This window comes from Apis mellifera, linkage group LG4 (assembly GCF_003254395.2).
Source record: "Apis mellifera strain DH4 linkage group LG4, Amel_HAv3.1, whole genome shotgun sequence".
In the NCBI taxonomy this organism is placed as follows: domain Eukaryota; kingdom Metazoa; phylum Arthropoda; class Insecta; order Hymenoptera; family Apidae; genus Apis; species Apis mellifera.
Genome location: NC_037641.1, coordinates 4,073,192 through 4,096,667, shown reverse-complemented (window position 1 = coordinate 4,096,667; position 23,476 = coordinate 4,073,192). Strand labels below are relative to the sequence as shown.

Below are 23,476 nucleotides of genomic sequence, written 5' to 3'. Positions count from 1 at the left end.
TGTACACGCCGGTCGTGCATAAAGCGCCCTCTAGTACGTTGAAGGAAAATTCTAGAATTAAGAGAAAAGAGAGAGAGAGAGAGAAAAAGAGCAAAAGGGGGGAAAATGGCGGCCGTTGGGCAGAGAAGAGTAGATTTCGTTGGGGCACACGCGCGCTCGTTGGTAAACTTTCGTTTGAAGGTACGGTTTTTAACTAAGCCAATTGGCCTTGGCGGTTTTTGAGAAACGTGAGATCTTTGAATGTAACGTGGACGAAAAATTGCGAAAGACGAGAGAGAGAGAGAGAAGGAGAGGATAACGAAGTTTTTGTCGCGCTTCGTTCTTCGTTACCGTCATCAGAGGAGGGGATATATTTTTAGCACTTGGATCTAGTTTCGGTGAAAGGACGAGCGTAATGGAGAACGACTGTAATTAAACGCGTTGGGCACTTGAAGCAAGGAAAAAATTAGAGTGGGCGACTAAATGTATATACATATATACATATACTTTGAAAGTTTGTTGCCTACGCTCGTTTAACTTGTTAATAATATTGCCAATCTTTTTGGGCGTAACGTAATTTTTTCATTTTTGTGCTTGTTGAAAATTAAATCCTCTCGTTTCTTCGTCGTGTGGATTATTCAATCTTAATATCAAATTTCTTTAAAATTCGATTTTTCAAAGATAATTTTGAATTATTCCCAAATTATTTAAAGTTGGGAGTAGGAGAATCATATCTCCTGTTGAAAATTCTTCGCATGAAAGCTGATTCTTTTATACATCACTAACTTATTAAATTATCATAAAGAAAAAAAAATAGTGAAACGAGAAGAAAGATACATCAAGAAATTGAATCAATAACAAAATTTGTTGGATATAAAGATTATTTGGAGTACGTCAAAAATTAAATATCCACCGTTTCATTATGGGAATGAACGGGGGCGAGTAATCAGCGCGATGGGGATGCTCGCAATCCGGTTGTCGTTGACCGGTAAACAGCATTAGAAACTAACGTGTGTATCATTTCCCTGTCATCCTTCTAACCGATTGAATCAGGAATTGCAAGGCAGATGATCAACTGTCGGATGAAACCGATCGAGCAAATCTATCCTTTCGATCCATTTCGATCTACTTTTACCCGATCCTCCCTCTCACAAATGAAAATTTCAATGAGAATGCGAACGAAGCGTTAACGTCGAGAAAAAAATATTTCAATGAAGGAGTAAAAAAGAGCAAAAGGTTTGCAAATAAAATTGTCTTCTTTTCCTTCGTGATCCAAGATATATACATATATATTTTGGACAGATTTAGAGCAAAATGAAATCCGGATCTAGATCCGCCTCCATCCACACTTTCACGCGAGGCAAACATCTGCGAGGAAGATGGAGATCCATCGCAAAGCGTTGACCCGGTTTTTCAACGATTGCGAAAGCTGCTTGACGAGAGAATGCTCATCGTTCAGTTGCACGACTAATTAGCGATCATTCTAAGATTTCACAATGGTTGGAGCATCGTTGAACATCCGCTGCCTCGATTCAATTCACGGAAACAATTTCGCGATTATTCGAGGAATAAATTCCTTTTCATCGAATATCGATGATCTCACGCCTTTAAAGGAGATGCAGTAATAATAATAACAACATTCTAACCTGTTTTTAACTCGAAAACACGGCGTTTATTTATAACCACCGACTGGATTTTAAGTGGATGGTAATTTTTCAGATGCCTGTAAATCTGTCTACCACGAGTAATCCACGAGTGGAAGGGAAATGATTACCTCGAGTTGATCCGTAATTCATACTTTCACTGTCGTACCTGTTGATCGAAGACGACTGGTGCGTGCTCCACCGCATCTGGATCCCTGTTCCCGATTCTTCGAATTATCGAAGTGTAACGTGCTGTTTTCCTTCTCTCCAATTCTCTCCTTTCACCGATGCAATGCAATTTCAATATGATTTTTGAACGAACGAATTCTTATTGTATCGTTTGTCGAACGAAGAACTTGTTACATCATCGTTCGATTATATATAAAAATAGTGCTTTCATCGTGCGACATTCACGCTTTATCCTCGAAATGGAAATATCCGAATGATTTTAATAAATATGAATACAGTTCGATACACTGGTCGAGAAAAGAAGAAACGTAGGAGGATCTTTCAGAGATCGTTTCTAAACACGAGTACTTATTATACTTTTATATTCCTCTTATCATTCAACTTATCTCCAAGATATCTTTAAGAAATTGTTAAAAAGATGATTCTTCTATAAATTTAAAGAAGAGAAACGAGATACGCACGAAAGATATTATAATTACACGTTTCAAGTTCTTTTTCGTTCGCGAAATAATCCCGAACGAATCTGAAAATAGTCGTTCCATCCGTGTGGAACCAGAGTCGAGCTATTTTCTGGCCGCACTTGCTCGTGTCAATAACACGCGAGCGGATAAGCCATTGACATCGCGAGCAGACTGCATCGAGATACACGCGCGCGTATCTCGTGAATGCACACGCGTGTGACAGCTCGGCGAAGCGGATCGGATCGTTTGGAACGATCGAATACACGGAATCTCTTTTATCCCTTTTACAGCACGAACGATGACAATACCTAACTGGTAATTCTTTACGTACGTATAAATAACCACGGAAGGATTAATACGGCGGAATATTGGACGTCTTGTCGTCGAATGACGAATCGAAAGATTAACTTGCCCTACTCAAAATTCCAATCGTCAATTCTTTTCTCTCTTTTTCGTACAATTGTTTAATTTAATTTTTCAAAAAAAGAAAAATGGATATATCTATCTTACGTATAAATAAATCCATCTCTTCAATCAATTATTCTGTTAATATCCATCTCTTATATCCAGTGCAAGATTCATGCTTACCAATTTAAACACCTTAGTACTTAGTTCTCCCAAAGAAGGATTTGCATTACAAATTTAACTACATTACACTGTCCTAGCTAGAAAGTTTCCCCTGATTCGGGTTTTTTAATTAAGTAATTTCACGATACAGCAAATAATCATGAAATATATATAAATTATAAAGAATCAATTATTTTTATCATCTTTTTGCATCGTTTCTACTTCTTCGTATTAGGCGTTATTGACTCAGCCTATTCTTTCGTTATTTTTATCCTTTACCCCTGATATAAAAACGAGATAAAATTGAAAACTTATGCTCGAAATTACAAAATCTTGAAAATTTGAAACGACACGGTGGCCAATTCTAAATTAAATCCATTCACCGGCTCTCGAGATTTTCGTTCATCCGAAATCAGAGGAAGGGATAGCAGGGATTCGAAATCGCGGAAACGTACCGAGGCTCATCGTCACGACGGGCTGGCAACAAAGTCGATTGTGCCGGTGGCGTAAACTCGAATTGCCGATTGAACGAGCAACGGCAACATGCACGTCGAAAGTGCGCATCCTCGGCCACCTTCATCCCCCTTTCGCGAATAAAAAGAAAGGAAGGGAAAAAAATTAAAAAAAATAAAAAGAAAGGAAAAAGGGAGAAAGAAGAGAAAAAAAGAGGCGCGCACACGCCGGTGAAAGGGAAGAGAAAACAAGGGAGAGAAAAAAAAGGGGCGCGCGGCAACTCGACCTGTCCATTGAAAAGTTTCGCAGCGTCGATGCTCGCTCCTCTATCCCCCCTTCATTCAACTTGTTCTCGGTTGGTCCCGTTTTTCTTCGTTGCCACGCGTGCGTCCAACCTGGATTATCCCGCTTCTCCCAGATTCGGATTTGCAAAAAGCACCGACATTGTCCGGTTTATTAATACCCCCCCGTTTCGTTGAATAGCGAGCGAAATTTTTAGGCTCTGTGTTTTAATAAAAAAAAAAAAAAGAAAAGGAAAAAGAGATATTGAGTTTTTTATTCGAGCCTTGGGTCGAAAGGTTGCACTCGAACAACTTTTCTTCTTTTCTCTTTTTCCAAATTTCCATTCGATTTTTATATACTTGTCGAGTGTTGGTTCTTTTCTCCTCCACTGTGCCACGTGGTATATCGATTGATCGGTTTCATTGTTCGTTTCTTGCCGCGTTCCTTTTGTTTGAATCGCGATTTTTTTATGCGTCGAATTATTTCCGTTCCGTTATAATATAGGAAAGGGTCGCGTGTCGAAGGGTTGTAAGCGGAGCGAGACACGCAACAGGGATACGTCTTGTAAAAAGGAATGAGACGTATCGTGATCGTATCGTGAGATTCTTTTGGATTCCGTGTCTAATGTTGTTAGCAACGTATGATTATACGTCGTAATAATTATGTATCCGTAGATCCTCAGAGATTGGAAACATTCAAACCCGTGAATGAATGCGTTGGAGGAAGCAATAATTCTTTCTGTTCTTGACTATTCTAATTTTTTTAAAATCCAACTTGCTCGTTTGATAACAAGAAAAAAGATCCCAAAGCTTCTTCTCGCTCCAAAATATCTCAAGATCTTTTTACTAATTGAGAATTGAATTAAAAATTCTAAAATTTGTTTAAGCAACGACGACAAATTCGACGGGGTAAATCTTATCTATGCTTAACCCTCGAATGAAACGGCACCGCGCGTGTGGCATGTATCCGTTCGTTGTTCGGACACAATGGACAGCGGTTGTCCGTTCCATCCAATCTGAAACGACAACCCTCGGCCAACCGAGAAGGGTGCGTGTTTCACGCGGGCGGACACAAGCCTCGGCTCGACCGCTAAACACCCCGAAACCGTCGTTTGACATCGCCCCGTCGCGAAGAAGGGTTGCGGCGTGAAAAAGTTTCCACGTCGTGATTGACGTCGACATTGGTCGACGCGGAGGCCGACACGCTTTAATTAATGCGAGTTGATCGCCGCTTTTCAACCCCGAATGATTGGCGGTTGATTCGCCTCGAATCGAAGGCTTTTCAATTATCTCGATTCGACGGATCGGCGGGGAGAGTTGTTATTAATTGGTCGAGAATGGGGATGTGAATCTTGCGCTTCATAGACATTTCTGTGGAATCGAGCAGTGATATTAGTTATATACATTATAAAATATCTTAAATTGGATTTGTTTTTTAATGAATTAGAATGTGTTAATTTGTATGGGAACGAATTTTTTAATTGTCTCCATTTGAGAAATATTTTTGTATATTGATATATTGTGAATAATAATCTTTTTAATAATACAATTAAATTTGAAATTCGATTTCAAATGGAATATAAACATTTAGATTCTTTAAAAATATATCTCTTGATAAATTTAACTTTAACAAATTGTTGTAAATCGGATACCTCGACGAGAAAATTTATGAAAATTATTTGTATCACTTTATAATTCAATGGAAACGTAGACGGTGAAGTTTCTACGTTTTATGGACTGTCCCCGCCTCTATTCCTCTTCTAAGAGTCAGTGCAATTGGCGGAACGTGTGGAGTGGCTCTTAAAAAATAGAATTACGGCGTTCGAAATCGTATCGCGGTGAACGAGGTGTATAAAGGGAGGCGCATGTCGTATAATTTATTGCAGGGCCAGGTTCTAATAAAAATTTCTAATAAAAAACCGATCTCCTTCGTTCTCGCCTCCTCTGAAAACTTAAAAATGCGACGATTCACGTGCCAGATTCTTCCCGCCACCGCAATCACGATCATCGTACGTTTTCGTGCTGGATTTATTATCGGGGGAGGATTATTATATCGATCCTTGTAATTTATCCGCGCTTCTTATTATTCTCACTTATTATTCCCAAGAATTTGAAAAGTTTTCAGGGCATATTTTCCATTGAAAATTGCTCGTGCCGGAGAATGAACGCGTTCGAATTCAGTAAATTTGATAATAATTCAACCAAAAAAAGAAGAAGGATCTCTTAGTGTTAGCAATATATTTATTTACGCATGTATGCAAAAGAAAATCTTACGTCACGACGGAGAATTTCCCTTAGCAGCCTCTATTTGTTCCCTATAACAGTCATTAACACACGTGTGTCGCCATCTGGCGACATTAACTATTACTTATGTATTTCATCCTTGTTTATGTCCACGCCATATTTATATATATAGAAATGCAAGCACGTGGTATTGCGTTCCATTTTATTTATTATCGAGCTCGTTTCTTGAAAATTTCTAAATAACATTACTTGAATCGATCTTCGTGATCCACTTTTAAAAATTGTTTTATCTTCCACGTATTTTTGCAATTGAAGAATCACGCTTCTTGTGAAAAACAAAAAAGAAAGGAATCAATAATAATAATAATAAATGAATAATTCCATGAGAATCCAAGTAATATAATAACATCACCTTAAAATTTAGATTTAACAAACGAAACGATCTTTGACAGAACAGCCACTATCCTCCCCCAATCCGCGTCTTCGTTTCACCATTATTCCCTAATCGAATTGGATCCGCAATAACCGGAGGCGCATCTAAAAGACGATCGTAAAGACGGTATCGGTGTTAAGGTAAGCGCGAACACAAAATTGTCGCTGGGCTATAAAAAAACGCCTATTCGCGGTTCTGAGAAAATAGAAGACTGTGCTAGACTGGTATAAAAATCCAGTCCCAGTTTACAACGACTCCAGTTTACAGGCCAACCCTTTCCGACAATAAACGCGCCTTCAAAACTTCAGCCGCCCACGGTTGGCCGTGTTAACGGAGATTAAAGAGGGGGATTTATATCCTGTGAAACGACGGGGCACTGCAAGAAGCAAGATCGCCCGTTTTTCCATGCAGCCTCAACCCTTTAAGCGGCGGACATTCCGACGATTAACCACACCAGCAAAGCCGAGCCAACGAATTAGTTAGGGGTAAAGCCTAATATCTTCCCTCCTCCTTTCCTTTTCTTTTTCCAACTTCCGCCAAATTCTTTTTCTCCCGACAAATTGCGCCAATTTCGCCTTCTCGTTGAATGGCGTGTCTCTTAATGGAAGTTGGATAGGAATTTTTTGTTGACGGGAGATCGGAGATTGGATCCTTTGTCGACAGTCATTTCGGTTTTATCGTGTCAAATGCGCATGAAGATGGACCAGTAGAAAAGTATTTCGAATAATGTTTCGTCATTTTCGATAAGAGTGCAGTATCTTTATTGCCTATGAAATTGATAAGATGGAAAATTAGAAAGCATATTTAGTAATGATTCTTCTTCTCGTCTTGTTTTTGAGTTACAACAAGTTTTCGTTCGTGACAATAGAAAATTACTACTTCTTGTTCGCATGTGAACACGAGTGTGCAGATATATTTTATCATTGACTTCCTTATCTCCTTCTATTCTAGTATGGCTCGCAGGATTTGCTGAAAATTTTCTCCAATTCTATTGCAAATGTATCTGCTTATCTCCACAAGAGATACGGCTCGAAACGACCTTCTTGCATCTGAACCTGCATTTTACCATTGTCCACTTTATTTTCTCCATTTCTCGAGATATAGCTCGGATTTACTGAAAATTTTCTTCACATCTTTTTGTCAATATCGAAATGTCATGTTATACTACATAGATTTTATTGGGCAGACATTTATTGGGGAAATGTGAATTGATCTCCCGTTTTAACACATTGTTTAGTACATCAAATAAATATCTTTCCCTTCGAACAATTGCAATTAAAGGAAATTTTGTAATTGTTACAAGTTTCTTCTAATGTCTTCCCGAAGATCGACGAAAAACAACAAAGAATCCTCGAGAGTAATAAAAATTTCCACATTCTTCGCATTTTTCTTATCTCTCCTTACTCCTCTCTTTTATCCCCGTTAATCTCCTCGTGTTAATTAAAAACCTGTACGAGCAAATATAGCAAACAACATTAAGTTCGATCTTACCATTTCGGAATGGAAGTATTACATTCGCGCGAAAGAAAACAGGGGGATAATCCAATCACGTTTACGTTTTCGCCATTTTAAATTTAAAGGGCGGCGCGCGCGATCGTGGAAGCCACCGGAAGGGATTCTCAGATCCTGAAAAGTAAATCCTATCCGTGGTATTTTCTCAAACATTTCTTAATCTCCGTTCAATCCTCGAGAAAGAGATTGAAGAAAAGAGAGGGAATCTTTAATTCGATAAAATCTCCCTATTTCTTTAGCTCTCAAGCAGAATCCTCAACGTTCTCCCTTATTAGGGAAAGGAAAAAAGAAAAAAATTTCGAGAGATTTCTCTCATAACCCCTCGATATTCGTGCATCCATACGAAGATGAAAAAATCGAATGGATTGATCTGACTTCGTATATATATGTACGTGCACATTGCTGCTCTGTCTTATAAATAATGGAATAAGAATTCGAAGAAACGTCTTCTTCCTTTTCCTCCTCCTCCTTCCTTCCTCCTGCCTGAGAAATGGTCGAGATTTTTGTTAGCACGAGTCAAGGATCAAAGGAAGCCAGCGACGCGAACCAGGATTCCGAAAAAGGGGAGGACATGCAGAGGTGGAAGAAGCAAAGAGGTCCGAGAAGTCGCGAGCCGAACGTCTCCGTAGCAATTTAACGTTTAGAAACCAAAGAAAGTCGGAAGTGGTCCTTTGGATATTTCGCGTTCACTTTGTGTGTGTGTGTGTGTGTGTGTGGGGGGGGGGGGGAGAAGGGGAGGAGGCTGTGCAACTCGTATATACGAGAAAGGAATCGCTCACAAAGGGCGAAACGCTTGCCCGGGATCTGAGGAAATTCGATGGTTGAAGCTTCGTCTGGTTAGTATTTTTTTCTCTCTCTTTCTCTCTTTCTCTTCCTCTCTTTCCCTTTTTTATTTAGTCTTATTTTCCTCCCCCTTCTCTCTCATTTTTGGCGGGGCGGATCCGCTTTGAACGATTCGAAACGATGGATGGAAGTCGAGAAAGAAAGAAAACGTCGGTCGAAACGAGGAGGAAGAACGATTTCAAAGGGTTTTCGAAAGAAGTATTTCCGGTCGTAAAATAGCGAGGCGTACGTTCCACTATCCGTATTTTTTCGCCTCGATCGCGTGGACGCTAGCTCATTATGAGAATAATACAAGGACTTGCGTGGAGAAAAATTAAGCTCTCAGAGAAGATGAGAGTAATTCAGTCATCGATCCGCTATTACGTAAATGGAAAAGCGGAGGATAAATTTTGGAGCTTTTGCAGAAGAGAGGAATATTTTTATACCACGATTCAAAAATTACAATGGTTTTGAATGGTTCGAATCTGTGGCAGGAATATCACAAGTGTCAAATTGGAAGTTCATTGCTCGAAGATTACACTTGTGATCAATGATGATGTGTTAATATCGAATTCCATCCCAATTGTGTTCTGGGAATTTTTATTCTAACATTGCTTCATCGTAATATTCGTCATTTTTTTTTAGGAGCTCGTAGCGTGATTTAAATATTGTTTCGTCAATGTGTCTTCTATTTTACTATTCCGTATGATTCTCTATGAAAGGATGTGAATGTTGGGAGACGAAAACTCAAAGACTCTAAAGAAAAGAATTTCTTTTCAGGTTTTTTCCTGTGTGCGGCCGATCTTGGCGAGTTGGCTTAAGTCGGGGCTTCGATGGCTCGTGAAAATCTTAGGGCTTCGTTAAGACTTCAAAGCCCTGCCTTCTGGCCATCGGTTTCGAATTAACGGATTTTCTCAGCCGCCATTTACGATACCAGACTCTGCCGGTTGATTGCGCTGCGCTATTATCCCCCGCTATTCCTTGCCTTTTAATCCCGCGCGGAAAATTCTTCTTAATGTTGGAAGAAAGATGGCAGTGAATGGGTTTCGATGCATCTTAAAAGAAGAGCATTAACCATTAAGCAAATGGGATTCATTGTTCAAGTATGAAATGTTTCATCGGTATAGTAATATTAAAGGATAATTAGGTTTTTGAATTTAACTCGACGCGGGGACACTTTGTTTAAAAAATTTGAACTGATATTGTGATTGTAAAATAGTCAATCGATTCGAGAAGAATATATAGAACGAATTAGAAAAGTCGAATAATATAATAAAAAAAAAGAGAATTGAATTACAAATTCTCGATGGCTAAATGGTAAAATGCGAGAATTTTAATCTCTTAAGACGCTGGTTCGATTCTCGGTGGATTGAAAAATATTTTTCTTTGAATTTCTTCATTATTTCTGATTCTTCGTGTTAGTTTCAACTCTTCTTTCCATGCTTTGAAAATTCTTTAAATATATAAATGTAAATTTTGAATTTCATGTCGAAATTAGTCTTCTGTCTATATACGTTCTCTTCGTACTTCAGAAATATGGGACTTTTTCAAGTTTTCTTCTTAAAGTTTTTCCTCTCCCCTTTTCCCAAACTTAAAATTACAAAAAATTTCTCTAATAATTTAAGAAATTTCTTCTTCAAAAAATTATGCCAAGAAACTTTTTCAAAAAGTATAATTTGATTTGAATTCTGATAAAATAAATAGAAAATCTCTTTGAAATCTATATTTCTGCGATTAAAATATGTGTTTCTGATATAAATTCTGTTAAAAAAGAAAAATAAAGAAAAGAAAAAAACGAATTAGCAAAATGTGTGCTTTTCGTCAAAACAGAAAAAATAAAGAAGTATAATTAAAAGAGGGAAAAAACAATCTAAGAGGAAAAAAATCTCTTTGGTATAGCACAAAGTACTTTGGTTTAAATTCATTCACATGGTTTGAGTTCGTTGCAGCAACAATAGAATTTTAGAAGAGATTCAAAGAAGAAGAATAAAAAAAACTCTTACAGAAGAAAAAATATTAAAAGTAATAAAATAAAAACGAATTGAAAAAGAAAATTTGCATATCTGTCATATAGAAATAAAATTTCTGAAAAAATAAACGAACGCGGCTTAATTAATCAATTTATGTAATTAATCATCGTATGAAAGCTTTCTGAATAGCACTTATTTATTTTTCGAATCACAATCAATGGAAAACCAATCAGAGATGGAAAGATTTATCTCATTTTCGAAAACTTTTTAATATTCTTAATTTCAACAGAAGCACGCGAGGAATTAAACCACCAGAGTTAATTAAACCATGCAATATAGAATTATTGCACACATATATTACGGCGCGTCTGCAGTTCCTCAAATTTGAGTAGTTTCGTTGACGTTGGCTCATAGTGTCATATATACATATACCACGAACACGATTCCATTTCCCTCTTTTTCCATTTCGTTCAAACACGATCCCAATGAGCTTTATTACACCGTAAAATCGCGTATTCAATTCGAGAATTATCGGATCAATCGAGAGTTTGATATCTGAAAATAAACCTTAACGTTAGAGACGCAATTGGATCTCTCGTTTAATCTCAGAGAATACCAGTTATCGTTTATCCCAGCTGTAAAAACTTACTTTTCCACGATTAAGTAGGATTCTTCTTGGGATATAAAAATGGGGTAGAAAAATCTGAGAATCGTTTGCTGCCGACAAACTGGAACCGCCTACGATGTTTCCTCGACGTTTTATCGTTACGTCTGATTATACCCACATTCACGCGAGGAAAGTTTCATCGTCAGAACTTTTTCCTCCGAGCTATTCGCGAAACGACGACCCTTCGACCGCAAAAAATTAACCATCGAAACGCTGTTTTATCTGTTCCAGGTAAGCTCCAATCTCCATCGGCGATCTAATCTCGAGCGGTGAGGGTGGAACGGCACGTAAGTAACTAATTATCGAGTTATCGTTGCTAGAAAGGGATAAAGTTAGATCCATCCAGCCTGATGCCGGATAAGAGGTGGCTCCGATTCGACACCTCCTATCTGTTCCAACTTCTGACAACCCTTTCCCGGGGAGAAAGATCGAGCACCGTTCCCCCATTTAATTGACCATTATTCCCGTGTCAGCCGTGAAAATTACAGAGGGAGAAAAATCGAGTCGGATAAAGGGAGTTGGAAAAGAAGGAAGAATTTCGAAGAGGCGCGGTGTCATCGAGATTTCATAAGTTAAACTTCCTGCAGTTTCTCTATGTCGGGGTTAATTAAACCCGACAATGACAGAAGGAAAATCCTGGAATTCTGAACGGGGCGAGACGAACGAGAGATGGTTCCTTCTCCTCGAAGAATAATTAATAATCCACCCCCTCCTCGGAATGCGCACGATTTTCTTCCAGTTTCTTCCATTTCCTCTCTTCCATTTCTCTTCTGCACGAGGAATCGTTCCTTATTCCTCCAAGTCTCGTGCAACCATTTTCCAAGGGGTAAGGGATGTCAAAACGTGCCGATCGACGCGCATACCAGCCACGTTTACCAGCGTGCCTCTAATTGGTTGATGCTACATCGTAGAAGATTTGGCGGCCAAGAAAGTTTCCGTGAAAGGTAAATGTTGCCGGCCGGGACGAGGCAAATATTGGCACATGTTTTACGGATACAAATATTGGCGCTCGTTAGTATCCGCAACAGAACGAATTGTCGAATCTGGAATAGCTGCTCCTCCACTTTTATCTCTATTTTCCTTTATCTTCTACGAAATTTCTTACATCTTAGAGATTCTTGTCGGGTAAACGAAAACATTCAAGAAAAGTTCCAAGAAAATCCAATCGTATAAAATATTAGATTAATATATATAAAACGTTATATTCTCTGAAAGGTTTTTGACCGACGAAGAAAATACTTGGAAATTTTCCATATGGAATTGATTGATACGTAACAAATGAATTTCATATATGTAATTGTTTACATACAAGATTACGAAATTAACAGATATTGATTTTAACCATTAAATGGAGAAAAACAAACGATTAATTCAAATACAAATAGAAAATATTTTCATTAAGTCCATGGAACGCTTCTCGATCACGAGCATCGCGATAATGAGATCGCAAAACAAACAAAGATGCTCGAGCATCTTCGAGAATGGTTGGAACACGCGAGGTTTCCAACGTTTGGCGCGGAATCATGAGGGGCTTACGCATTTCACTGTAGAGGGGAGAACAGACGAAGCGTGCACGCGAGTCTTGCACCACGATCGCGTAGTTAAATCATGCTAAGCCTTGTTTATGCAGCTGCAAATTATGTTATTGCGTCGAGCGAGTACCGATATTAATGATTAATTGGAAGTGGCGAACGAACGAGGTCTGGCACGAACGAGTCTTCTCATAAATTCGCGATCGAATCGATCCTATTAACTCTTAACTCAACCCTACGTGTCCCTTCGCGGTGTATTTACGCTCGATAAACCCACCCTCAACTAACTTCAACCGCCTTCTTTTCTCATAATATGGACGAAATTATATCTCGCGGTGAAATTCAACCCGTGATCGCGGCCGAGTTTCGAGAGAGGAGTGATTTAGGGGAAGGGAGAAAATTCTGGGTATGCTCGAAAAATATGGAGAAATTAGCAAGCTGTCGCATTTAAAATTTCCTTTCGCGTGGAATTCAATTCGAATTGAAATTTTCTTTTTTTAGAGATAAGAAATAATTCGTACAAAGTGTTTTCAACGTTTATCGTTAACTATAATAAATAATTTATAATTGTTGAGACATCTAATCTAATCTAATTTGATCTATCGTAACGTTGGAATGTACAAAAAAGTATCAAGCTATTTACGTTGAACAATTGTTTGAAAAATTGTAAAATTTATCGTGTCGAAAGACAAATAACAAAAACTTTCACGCGATAAATTGCATAAAATTCGAGTTGAAATATTTCCATTTAGAAAAATGATTCTGTTAAAAAATATATATATATATATATATATATATATATATATCACGCGTTGAAATTTACACATTTATGTACGGGAAATTAATTACATCATTTTATGCTCTCTCGAGATTATTCAATTTTTATTCGAATCGTTTTTTTTTTTTTCATATAATTTGTACAATTTACGAGTATTTCGCATCTATAAATTAAAATTGAATATCCTGTGTAAATATCGATTTTAAAATTGTCATCATAACAATAAATAAATTTAACGAAAAAAGAAAGAAAAGTTTGGAGAAATATACGATACGACGAAAATAAATCTCGAGAGATAATCATACCGATCTCTTGAAATTATTTACCACTTAAGATTTCTCGTTTGGAGAGTTTTAATAGTCGACGGCTGTACGAAATTCATTTCAGCCACGAGAAATGGGTAATGTTTTCTTTAAGCAAACCGTGAGGATCGTAAGTATAAATGAAGAACCCCCCGCGAAATTGCGGGACACAGAGAGAAAATTTTAATCCTGCCGCAGTTTTACCACGACGCTCGGCCTGACAAATAATGGCCGCATAAATTCCGCCGCACGTTCCCTGATAAAATGAATCTTAATTCGTCCACGAAGGGAGGACGTAATCGGCGAGATTGAGGGAATCCGAAACTAAAATTTCATTTCCCTGTCCCTGAAGCCCTCTCTCGACTCCAGCCAATCCTCTCTCTGAATCTGCTATTATATCATCAAGAAAATCCTTTCGATTAATCCTACCTAAATTTATTATTTCCACCGCCATTTCAAGATTAAAATTCCTCCCCTATTATAATTTCTCCACAGTTTCTTCCTACCTATTAGTAACGCACCCCGTCTTTCCTTCGAATCGTGTTTTCTAATTGAATTGCCGGGAAATAATCGGGAAAATTTCAGAAGAAAATTATATTCCCGTTTATATTCAATTATTTCGAAAATTATTACTTGGTGATTACGACCAATCAAAGAATCTTAATCTAAAATAAATTTAACAAACCGAGAAGAACAATTGAATCATCGATCCGATATTTCGATGATCATTTCACAAAATACAATCGCAAGTCTAATTAAAACAATCCTCCATCATTTCTATTCCCTTGGAAACCAACGAGCAACCATAGTTATCCCAATCGAACGTTTCCATTGTCAAAAGTGTATCTGATTATCGATTTCTTCCGATTCATCGCGAGTTCCCTGAACGACTGTGCTCTCTCTAAGTAACCCTATCGGCGCGAACAAATATTCGACGACCGAATAACACGAGCTTTCCTCTTCCGGTGCGCGTTTCCCACTCCTCGAAGAAGAGTGGATTCGAAGAAAAGGTGGACAGTCCAGAAGAGGTGGATAATGGAAGTTCGTGACACTCACGATGGCCTCGTTCTCTTGCTTCTTCTTCTCAGACGTAAGAGAATATCATCCCCTATCGCTACCACCTCCTGGATCAAAGACATACGGCGCGCGACGTACGTATTCGATCGGATCGATCGATCAGACCTTTCGACCGTTGCTGGAATTTATTCCCGGACATTCTGTCGGTTGGTAGCTGGATATTTTACGAAGCCTCGAACGGCAGAGAGAATATTCTCTTTTTAGTTCCCTGTTTGATTCCTTCGTCGCATGACACCCCTCGACAACATCGATTTCTCCTTGCCGTAGAATTTCCTCTCTTCTCTCGAACACTAGACTTTGACAGTAGACAGTATGTCGGAATGGCGTCGTATCTACTAATCCATGAATCGTTATTGGACAATTTTATCGTGGATAAAACGTTTCGTTTCGTCTCTTGTATAATTTAATTTGTATCATGACGAGAGATCGTTGCGATCAGAAATCTCGCGTAAGAAATCTCGTCCGAAGTTAGGAAAAAAAAATTAGGAAAATATATCGCGCAATGCTGCGTGCAACTTAATTTTACATTCGTTCGGAATCCACGAAGTATTTTTCACCGGAATACTTCTCCCGAAAATTTCATAAAAGCCACGGACGGAACATAATTTTTAACCGTGACAGAAAGAATTAACGGAAATTACGATGTTCGCGACTTAAATTGGAGCGATTTTTCGCTGTAGGGAATTACTTTACAGCTCGCTCGGCAAACGTATGCGGTCGCGCACTCGAACTTCCGGTTCGCCGTACCGTAAATACTAGAAAATTCCAGGAAGGGGAATTTTCCGCCGTTTCAGTTTACCCTGCGCACCGATTTGTCCGCAAAAAAATGTTCCACCCGGTATAACGTCGTGAAAAATGGGATAAGACACCCCTAATCTTCCACGCTTTCTGGCTTGCGGTCTGCAGACATTTGTTAGACGATTGCACGCGTACCTCTCTCTCTCTCTCTCTCTCTCTCGTAAAAATTCGAGATTTCTTTTTCTCGCGTCGTGTAACGTAGCGAAAAAAACTGCGGCTACGTAAACGAAAAGAAGAAAAAAGAGAAAAAAGAAAGAAAGGAATCTCGAGGTGAAAAGTTCTTGGATCGCGTGCCGCAGGAAATTAGCGGGAAACGAATGGGGGAAATCTTGCCGCAGAGATATTCGCCGGTGCTCTTGAGTTTCTAATTTATAATATGCGTGATATTAATGAAGTGCGGATATACTTCTGTAAAAAAATTATTGGATTCGTATGATTATATCTTTTGACGTTTTGGAAAAAAAGTTTGCATAAAAATCGCGTTGAATAAAACTTATCCGTGAGACTAATTTTAATTAGAAACGTTACTGATTTATTGTTGATATTAATTATTGATAAGAATATTTTATGTATAGATTCGAAATTATATTAAATTGTTAAATTCAATCTTCTTAAAGGAAAAAAAAAATTATTAGAGAACAGAGAAAACCTAACTGCCCTTTCGATTAATCATGTAGATCGTTGTAAAGATCGTTTAATTCGATCAGTCTGCAAAAAAACTTGTCCCGTGCTTTTTTCTAAATTAATTCCGTGCGTCACACCAATTTCAAGCAAAAGAAAATATTCAAGAAACAGAGAAAAGTTTAATATTCTCCCGACATTAATCACGGAAACTCAGCTGCATAAATATCTAATTCAACGCCGCATTTCCCTCGTTTTGCCTCCTCCTCCTCCTCCTCCTCTTTCCCCCTTCCCGTTTTTTCTATTAATTCTACGAGACCAGAAAAGAACGTAGAAACTATAATTGGATTCCTACATTCCCACGAGGATAGAATTCCCTTCCCCGTAAAAATTTGCATTTCGAAATCGTGGGAAAACGAAGGTACATACCTCTTCCAATAACCCTTCCCCGTAGGACGTTGGTGGTCCCAACGAACGAAATAAGCAACAAAGATCAACAGGATCTCTTTATTTTTTCTTTTTTTTTCACGTTTCTCCGACTAAAGGAGAAAAACGTCTCTCTATCCCGTCGAGAATTGCCGCCGAGAAAATCATAAATTAACACACCCGATGGTGTGAATAAGAAATGTCAAACGAATTTTAGCTGTGCACGAAAGTGAGGGGAGGAAAAAGGAAACTCTCCTTTCAGAGAGGAAAGAGCGGCAAGTCTGTGGAATTTACTGTCGCGAGTTCCTCTTGGGGGAGGGGGAGGCTCGGCTAGCTTATATTTACTAGCTGCAAGAGGTAGAACTTCAATTATTTTCCTGGCCGCAATAGTCATGCGTCTTGGGGAAATTCCAGGAGGAAGAAGGGGCTGAACGTCGACTGAAAAGAATTTTCCCGGTTGCAAGGTTGATGCTCGCCGGAAGAGGAATTACGGCTCGCCTAGTTCCGTGGTCTGAGCGTCGCCTGATCATTTTTTTTGCTCCGACCAACCTTCGCGCTCTCTCTCTCTCTTTCTTTTTCTCTCTTTTTCGTAAATACGCCCACTCGTCTTCCTTATGGTCCTTATGCGACCAAGGATATTCTCTTTCGTTTCTCTCCTTCCCTTTTCCTTTTCTTCTTCCTTATCTTTGAAGGATTCTGTTCCAAGTTGGTTTATATATTATAAGTTAAAAAAAAGATATATCCCGTAAATTTGCGTATATTTATAATATAATATTCTTCCCCACGAACTTTTCAAATACATTTTTCGAAATCAATTTTATAAAGGTAATCATTTTACCATTTCAATTTAATAATTATCGATAAAATGGAATATGATTTTCAATAGCAAATTGGATTTTTTTTCCGTTCTTCGTGAATGTACCCATAAATATAAATATAATACAACCATTTTGTTCCATTTTTTTCAATATATTCTCCGATTTTCCGCATCTTCGAGCAATGAGGATCACGCGCGTTAAAGGATTGAACAACCGCAACGGATAAGGGAGTATCTTCAAATCCGTAAGTTAAAACTTTAGGGTTTAGTTTAAACCAGTGTCACCAGAGGGATGGTGCGGCCAATAAGAGAAAGCTTCTGCCTAGTGTGTTTGGGTTGGATTCGTGGTCGGGGCGGTGTATTTTCCATCCCTCGGTTAGACAAATCTACGAGGGAATTGCGGTCTCGACTCGAACGTTGGCCCACCATGGATGCAGTTTCAGAAAAGTTCGACTCCTTCGACTGCTCGATAAGCGACTGGGTTATTCGTACCCTTTGCTCTGATAATTATTGAACTGTACGTCATCCGTCTCGTTTGCTCAAATCTACATTCGTGTCTACATTTGTGGAATCGATTCCTCTTCCCTTATTCGTGTTTCCCAAAGAAATAGATTTCAGACAGATTGCATAAAATAACAGTTAGATCCCCGGATTGAATCTATTCATTGCTGAATGCTCCAATACTTTTTATTATAAATCATCCCAAAGGATTTATTCGCACATGTGTATAAAAATGTATTATTTCTTTCTTTACTCAGGATTTCCACTTTAAGATTCCATTCTAGCTGTTTCGATGTGTGATTTCGAAAAGAATAAGGATAAATTATCAAACTCAATAATTGAATAAGTAACAGAATCAATAACTAGTTCACTATTACCTCTACTTTTCTTCTTCTTTTTCTTCTGGCAATTTGAATAATAGCTAGTTTCCACAACACGCGCGTATACACTTCCACGAAAAATGTAAAATAGAGGATAGAGAAGGAAGGGAAGATACCCATAGACATACGTATTCTCGTGAGATATTTACAGTGGTGCAATTTCAATTACTCCCCTGGCCGCGTGGCAATGCGTCACGCGTCGGTTGTGTATTAAGAAAATGCCGGGACGTGCGCCCCATGAATCGAATCCGATTCTCGCTTCTCTTCGACTTCTCTCCTCTTCCGAACGCGCGAACAGGATGGAAGATCTATCCACTATATGGAGAGAGAGAGAAAGAGAGAAAGGGCGGAGTTTTCGTTTCGCGACACCGAATTTATCTTCCCCGAGGAAATTAGGGAAGGCATCCTTCGTCACGCTTTTCGCGAGCTACTCTCCCTTCGATCCATGCTCTTGGAACTATATCCGGATACGATATATCACGGAAAGGTCGGAAAGAAAACGGGAGGAGTATTGAGGGAAAGGGTTATATTATGATACATCGATGAGGGAGGTTATTAATAATAGGGATGAGAATGGAATTAAATATTTGTTCTTGACTGCGAATTTTCATGCAAGATTATTAATTTTTGTAAATGCGACTCGAAGATAAATATCCAATCATAAGATGATAATATACTGTTTCAAGATAATATTATTGTCGCATGATCGATAATATTGATTGAAAAATATTGATAATAATGATATTTTTCAAAACTATGATCGATGATACTTATCTATACCGATAATATTATTAATCGCAAGTTTTTTTAACACTAATTAATCGTTTGCATTATAAGGAAATAATACATGTTAATAATCTACGTTGAGTAGCAGGCGATAATAGCGCGCTACATATTGGAAATATAATATATAATCCACGATAGAAATTTAAATATAATTTTTTTCAATTAAAGAAAGAGAAAAAGAAATTTTACAAATTAACAAATTAAACGTATAATAAAGATTCCAAGCACGAATAGCGAATAACTTAAAAACTTCCTCCCAAAAAAAAAAAAGAAAAAGAAAGAACAAAAGAAAGAAATTCACGAATATCACGAGTACAATGTACGAAACGGTGAAAGTTTATTCCTAAACGAGTTAGTGCGCGAATTTCCCTATTCCACTCCGGGATTCAGTTCGAAACTAAAGTCCTCGTCTCAGCGATTTCAACACAATGATCGATCGGACGCGTTAATTACAGGGAAAAACACGAGTTTCAATCGGGCGGTCCATTAAACAAAAGGGACGACGATCTCGATCAAGTTCCCTCCTCGAACTAGTTCCATTTTCTTAAACACCTTTCCCTATTCTAATTCTTCCCAATCCATTGTCCCGATCCAAGTCTCTTGGAAACTTTCCTTCGGATTCGGTTCGATCGGTATTAGGGGATATATTCGTCCGGGGAAGAAGGGACACGCGTTGGCCGTAAATTAAAAACCCTTTAAGCCCGGGGAAGCGGCAGATGGCCCGCATCCACGCCATAAACTTTGTCACTGTCAAGCGTTAACAATACAAAAATAGCGGGTACCACGTGTCAACAGTGGGCCGGCCATTAATCACGGGGAGAACATTAGGGATGTAGGATAAGGGCTGCCGCGACAGGCCCGTGGCGATCCTCCAAAACCAGTTCCAAGGTGCATCGTGGATCGTGGTCGAAGATGAATTCCCTGCCGTGGGCAAATAAGACGTCAGTCGGCCGACACGCGACGATATTCGTCCCCGTTTCCAGAAGGAGACGACGATTTCCGGTTCCACTGTCGACTTTATCCCCCTCCTCTGTCTTCCTAGCGCTCCTGTATTACGCGGCTTAGAGGATCCACTCGTGCTCGAGGATCCTCCTATTATATCAAGTCGTTCTCTCATTATATTAACTTCCGCGAATTCTTCACCTCATATTATTTTTATTCAAATTATTTCCCAATCTTTCTCTCTTAATTTAAACAATCAATTCCACCAAAACTAACTAATTATCGTCATACATAAACATCATACACAACAAATCAATCGAATTTCGAAACAATTTCGAAAGAAAGAGATATTCCAAGTGTTCGCGTCTCCCCGATTTTACCTCGTCGTTTAACGCAAAGGAGGGAAAAGAGGCGATCGCGGAATCGTGGAGAACACATCAGGAAAACTGAAGAACTCGAATAGAGAAAATAGCGATATAAATTCCATCTTGGAGGGGAATGGAGTGGCATCCATAGGCGGACGTCCATGATCGAACCACCCTCCGCAACGTCACCCCCTCGCTTGTTGAATATTTGATAACGTCCTGCATGCCGGAAGTGCACTCCATATCGGCGCATACGGGCAGATACGTATCGTGTCCACATCGACCTACGGGGGGGTGATACGCGTATGCGCCGTGATGCGCATCCAGACACGGAGTACGTGTTCTCCGAAGGGAGGACCGGCTGCTGCGAGGGACAAGACATTTCGACTGAGATCACGCGCGATCGGAATACTAATTAATCCACCTCCCCCGCGGCTACACGGTCGATGCTCCTCCCGATATCTCTTCTGTTCCGCACGGCGGAATCTGTTGTTCCAAGGGAGCAGTTACGTTGCGGTTGAAACTCGACGGGTTTAAGAAGGACCGTTCCATGAAATGGAAATGGAAGTTTGGACAATGCGAGAAGAGGAGAGTTTCTATGCGATTAAAAAGGGGAGCGTGATAACGAAGAATTGCAGATTTCGATGAAATTCGGTAACAATTGAAAAGTGATTGAAAATATTCCATTCTTTTGTAAAAATTGAAGAAGTAGATATGGTACGATTTGTATTTGATTGAATGTATGTCTTGCATTAAGGGTAGTTGAAGTTGATTCATGAGATTATAATTATTGGATGTGATAAATGATAAAGAGTTATATACTTTTCCATTTATCTGGTATGTATATTTGAGGCGGATAAAGACGAGGGATTTGTTTTGGATTAAAAATTATATTTCCCTTAACGGCGGTGAAAAACCGAGTTTTCGAAGGGAACCAACGTTGAAGAATACATTCAAGGCACAGGTTGCCGTTGTATTTGCTTAGAGGCGTGCACTGCCTGCAGAAGCTTAAGAGAAATTGAATTTTAAAAATTCACCCAGAGATTCAGACGTATCCTTTTATACGGCCCTTCGCGAATCAAGCCATGTTAAATAGAAAAATTGAATTCGACGTATCCTATTTTCCTTATCCTTAAATCTGACGAAGATTTCCCATCACCTGAATATTAAGATTCCTTTCTCAATTTTTCCATAATTCGTAAATAAAATTCTCTTCAAATCTTGCCGAAATTTCCTATTCTTTTTAAAAATTTCTTTAAGAAAGAAGAATAATCACAATACAAATAAAATATCAACTTTTCAAAGTTAAAGTACCGAATTATCAATCAACCAATATCGACTTCGTTAACTTTTAAACTTTCCAATTCCACTTAATCGATCAACAATCTGTACATTAGCTATCGAATCGATCAAATCATCAACACCCACCACCTCTCGTTATTCCATAATTAATATCAAGTTTCGATCGATATAACAAGCCTCTAAAACCCTACTACATCGATAACTCAACTCTTCCATGAAAAACTATCCCATCAAACTTTCTCCCGAACGAGAATCAATGACCCAAACGAGACATAATTTTCCCTCCCTCCTCCCAAGAAAAAGAAACAAGACCCTGCGAAATCGAGATACGTCTCTTCCATCAATGTCTCTCGAGATCTTCTCCTTCCTTTCACCAGGCCACGCACTATTATCGATCTTCTAACGATCGTGACGTGACAGAATAATAAGACGCGAAACCAGTCTTCTGAGCAAGGGGATGGTTTAAACGATTACGAACAATCGTGAAGTGGAAACCACTCACTCACTCTCCCTCTCTCTTTCTCTCTCTTGGACGCACAATATCCAATTCTGCAGACATTCTTTGCCACAACTGAATATTCAATTTCTCTCCCACTCCGCTCCGATTAGTACGTCCTCAAAGTAGCGGCCTGTTATTAATGCGGCCGACGAACGAAAAGGAGAGAAAAGGGAGGCGGAGAAAGGGGGTTGAAGACCCGGTTACAGGAATTCATTATATATCTACGGCGTGGTTATAGAGGAGGGGGGGGTTAGGTTCTTCAGCGTTGCGCCTCAAAGAAGAGTGTACCGAGCTACTTGTTATAGCGGCGTGGAATAAAGTGCCTCGACATAACAATCTCATCTGGGTAATTTATCGCGCGCTCGCCACGAGCAAAGATAAAGGGCGGAGGAACTCGGCTATCTGCTTTCCCCCTTCGAGTTCCCTCTATTTTTTCCTCTCTTTCTTTTTCTTTTTCTCTCCTTTCCTCCCCTCCTCTCCATCGATCACAGGTTTTCTTCGCGAAGGCACGGCGAGGTATGAATCTACGTCCAGTTTGCGTGAATTATAAAGACGTGACAGGGGTTATTTGTTGGGGGCGGATGATTTGGCGAGGAATTCGAGGATCGTTGGAAGATTGTTAATAGGTTGCAGGCGATACGTAACTCTAAAGTTCTTGGGATCGGGAGGGGGAGGGCTTAGAGAGGTGGCTATAAATTTTCCAACGCGACGCTCTAGAATCCTTTACTTCTTAATCATGCGATGCGGAAGGTTTCGTGTGTTTCTCTGCGGCTTTCGTGTCTCGAATAACGCTTTACTAATGTTCGTTAAATATTCGCAGCATTTCAGTTCTACTATATTTCAATTTGAATACTTTTCACTTTATATCACGTTGCGTCTGTTACTTTATCGAGTTGTTAATTTATTCTCTAATCGTTCGATAAACGTAATATTTATCAGTTTCAGTTTTTTTCTATTCGAATATTAATATAGATAGAACTGATTAGACTAAAGATAAATGTTGTTTGTTTATCAATTACATTATTTTTTGATAAGGAAAGGGATCGCGTTTTGATTAATTATTTGCTCACCTGATGATAACGATAATGATATAAACTTTTTTTGAAAACGTTTTTGAATCTCTGTAGAT

The 23,476-nt window shown here is 38.9% G+C and overlaps 1 protein-coding gene across 2 annotated transcripts in view; it reads left to right on the top strand.

The window, feature by feature from the left end:
• Nucleotides 1-23,476, top strand: part of LOC411054 (polypeptide N-acetylgalactosaminyltransferase 2) — a 182,292-nt gene that overhangs the window by 97,781 nt on the left and 61,035 nt on the right. The window contains exon 3 of one of the 2 annotated variants that reach the window (XM_006558671.3): nucleotides 11,453-11,508. The exons of the other annotated variant lie outside the window; for it this stretch is intronic. The gene's annotated coding sequence lies outside the window, so the exon portion shown is untranslated. The remainder of the gene's footprint in view (nucleotides 1-11,452; nucleotides 11,509-23,476) is intronic. 2 annotated transcript variants of the gene reach the window in all.